The sequence below is a fragment of the Triticum dicoccoides genome, chromosome 5A (assembly GCF_002162155.2).
Source record: "Triticum dicoccoides isolate Atlit2015 ecotype Zavitan chromosome 5A, WEW_v2.0, whole genome shotgun sequence".
Taxonomy (NCBI): domain Eukaryota; kingdom Viridiplantae; phylum Streptophyta; class Magnoliopsida; order Poales; family Poaceae; genus Triticum; species Triticum dicoccoides.
Genome location: NC_041388.1, coordinates 140,868,047 through 140,871,076, shown reverse-complemented (window position 1 = coordinate 140,871,076; position 3,030 = coordinate 140,868,047). Strand labels below are relative to the sequence as shown.

General features: G+C 47.8%; 1 pseudogene; it reads right to left on the bottom strand.

The window, feature by feature from the left end:
* Window positions 1–951: 951 nt before the first annotated feature.
* On the bottom strand, window positions 952–1,915 carry LOC119297094 (annotated as a pseudogene).
* Between the last annotated feature and the right edge of the window lie 1,115 nt (window positions 1,916–3,030).

The following is a 3,030-nucleotide window of genomic DNA, read 5'->3' as shown; positions in this document are numbered from 1 at the left end:
GCCAGGTGTCGCCTGGCGCGCCCGCCGCCACGATTAGGGGGTCTTTTTTGCTAAAAAATTTAGAGAGAGTCTTTTCTGTCAATTCCATTGGATAGATGGTCTCTTTCAACAAAAAATTCAGTAATTGACCATCGACATGAGCTTTGACTCCATGGTCACTACGTAATACAGGAAAAAGAAAAGGCCAATATTGCATTATTGCTTGACTATTACTGAAATTTGACAGGAAATCAAGTAGCGCTACCTCATCTTCTTTTAGACTCCTAGAGCATATACAACAGAATCAGAACAAAAACTAACCAAGGATATACATATCCATGTGCACCACTTTCAAAATATGACATATTGACTCTGAGATATCTAACTTTTTTTGTTCCATGCATTCAAGAAGCGCTCTATTACTTTCAGGATCTTATTCCAAGTTTAACTTGTTTACAAAGATTAAAAATTATGTTGTAGCATGATTTTTCTATGACATCCAAAAAAATATGGTTATTCATATCAAAGAGGCAATGCAAGTAATTCTTGGTCCAATTCTAAAATGGACAGGTTTGGATCTGCTAAAGAACACTTTGTTTCTCTTGTTCCATAACCTAATGACCACACTGAAGCATAGATATGTTTGTATATATGGTAAAAGAACAGCAGGCTCGAAGTAATAAATCACAGGCAGGGAGGAAGCAATGTAGATGATGGGGGCTTAGCTTACTTGTCAGCGTAGTGGAGGAGGTAGAGGTAGGTGATGGAGCTTCTGCACCTCGGGTGACTGCACCTCCATGTTCATACAACCTACGGCGCACGCAAATAAGTCTGAATATACACGGCGCGAGAGGACATGAGGATTCGACTATGACCACATGGATGTTGTCGGAGTCGAAAGCGCTGGCCGTGATGGCAGGTCGTCCTACAGGTGCTCGTCCGTAGCCTCCCTTCTCTAGGCTCTCTCAGGCCATGGTGGCAGAGATCCATCGGGGACGAACGGCCACGTCTCCAATCACTGAACCCAATGATGCCCATGCCCGACCGCCGTTGCGTTCATGCTCCCGAGACGTCCTGAGCAGCCCTTGGATTCTCCTGGAAATCAATCAACACCTGCAAACAACAAACACCTCAATGTTATCGCACCGTTCGCCAAACCAACCTCTGGCTCAAGAAAGAGGAGTAAACAAACATCTGATGATGAACTTACCTGCCGCATCACATGGTCCGTCAGGATGTTCTGGATTTCAGGGTCCTGCATAGATTTGCCCTGTCTCTCTTTCAGTTCCTCTGGGGTAAAGTTTGCCTCTGTTCGCCTTGTTGATCTGCTGAATATATCTAAGAACGGACGGCAACGGTTAGGAGCTGCTTGGTGGAATCTAAGATGAGAAATCAGTGACTGATTGACGATCTCTTTCAGTGCTATTTACCTCTTTACACCATCAAGCAGCTCCTGGTTACTCAGGTCATGCTTTAGGCCTTCCTGATAAGTTTCCATTGCTTTCTCATACTCTTTCATGAAAAACTGGTTTGTGCCTTTCCTGATGTATCCCTTGGAGAATGTAGGATCTAGCTCGATGCACTTCTCGGCATCCCTTCAGGCTATGGCACCCAGCTTGTGCATATACTTAAACGCCTTGTCTGCGTCCCTGGCCTTCGCGCTGACCACAAGGAGCGGCGCGAGCTCGGGATCTTATGGTAATGCAGCGGAGGCCGCCATGTGGTCCTCGACCGCGTATGCCTTGCCAGCCTCCCTGGCGCGCCGGAACGTGGCAAGCACATGGCTGTAGGACCGGAGGCACAGCGCGAGGCCGTACTTCTGCCGCATGGAGGAGAGGAGCCTGAAGGCAACGTAGGCGCTCTCGACGTCTGCAGCGACGATGCAGGCGAGTGAGGTGATGGTGGCCTCGGACGGGGGCGCCCTGGCCTCTAGCATGCCAGCGAACACGCGGCGCGCGGCGGCGGCCGGGTGGATGGGGAAGACGGCGCCGTTCGCGGAGGCGAGCAGGTGGAGGAGCTGGTTGTACTGGTGCGCGGCGAGGCAGAGGTCGGGCGCCGCGTCCGGGCCGGGGACGGCCGAGTCGAAGGTTCCCATGGCGGTCGCGGCGTCCCCGCGGCGGCTGTAGTCGGTGAGCATGCGCCCCTTCCAGTGGTCGATAAGATGAAGAACACAACGCAAAATACAGGGGTTAATTTGCAAAATCGAAACATTTTTGCAGATCCACTTACATAGGGACTACGGGTTGAATACAGAAAACATTAGGGGCTTTTTTGAAAAACTACCACGACGGTGAACCCGGAGACTCAATCCGTGCTTTATTATTAGGGAGAGATTAATTCAGGGCATATAAGTATGTTAACTACCAGCTACTACAATTGGAATACGGTCCTTTTGGCATATCAGTGCAATATGGCATGATTTCTCACTTGGGTAGACAATTTCTTACTTGCTCTGCCTAGACTTTTGTTTATACCCTAGGCGAGGCGTTTGGCCATTGCCTAGCGCCTAGGCGTGCCTAAGCACCTCCTAGGCACTACCTTTTCCAACAGAGGGGTTATGAGAAGACAAAAAGGTAGAAAGTCTCACATTGACGCGGCTAATCAATAGGCTATGGAGATGCTCATCAATTGATGTCAATGAGAGGAGTAGGGATTGCCATGCAACGGATGCACTAGAGCTATAAATATATGAAAGCTCAACAAAAGAAACTAAGTGGGTGTGCATCCAACTTGCTTTCTCATGAAGACCTAGGGAATTTTGAGGAAGCCCATCATTGGAATATACAAGCCAAGTTCTGTAATGAAAAATTCCCACTAGTATATGGAAGTGACAACATAGGAGACTCTCTATCATGAAGATCATGGTGCTACATTGAAGCACAAGTGTGGAAAAAGGATAGTAACATTGTCCCTTCTCTCTTTTTCTCTCATTTTTTCTTGGGCCTTCTCTTTTTTCAGCCTCTTTTTATTTATTTATTTAGTCCAGAGTCTCATCCCGACTCGTGGGGGAATTATAGTCTCCATCATCCTTTCCTAACATGGGACAATCCT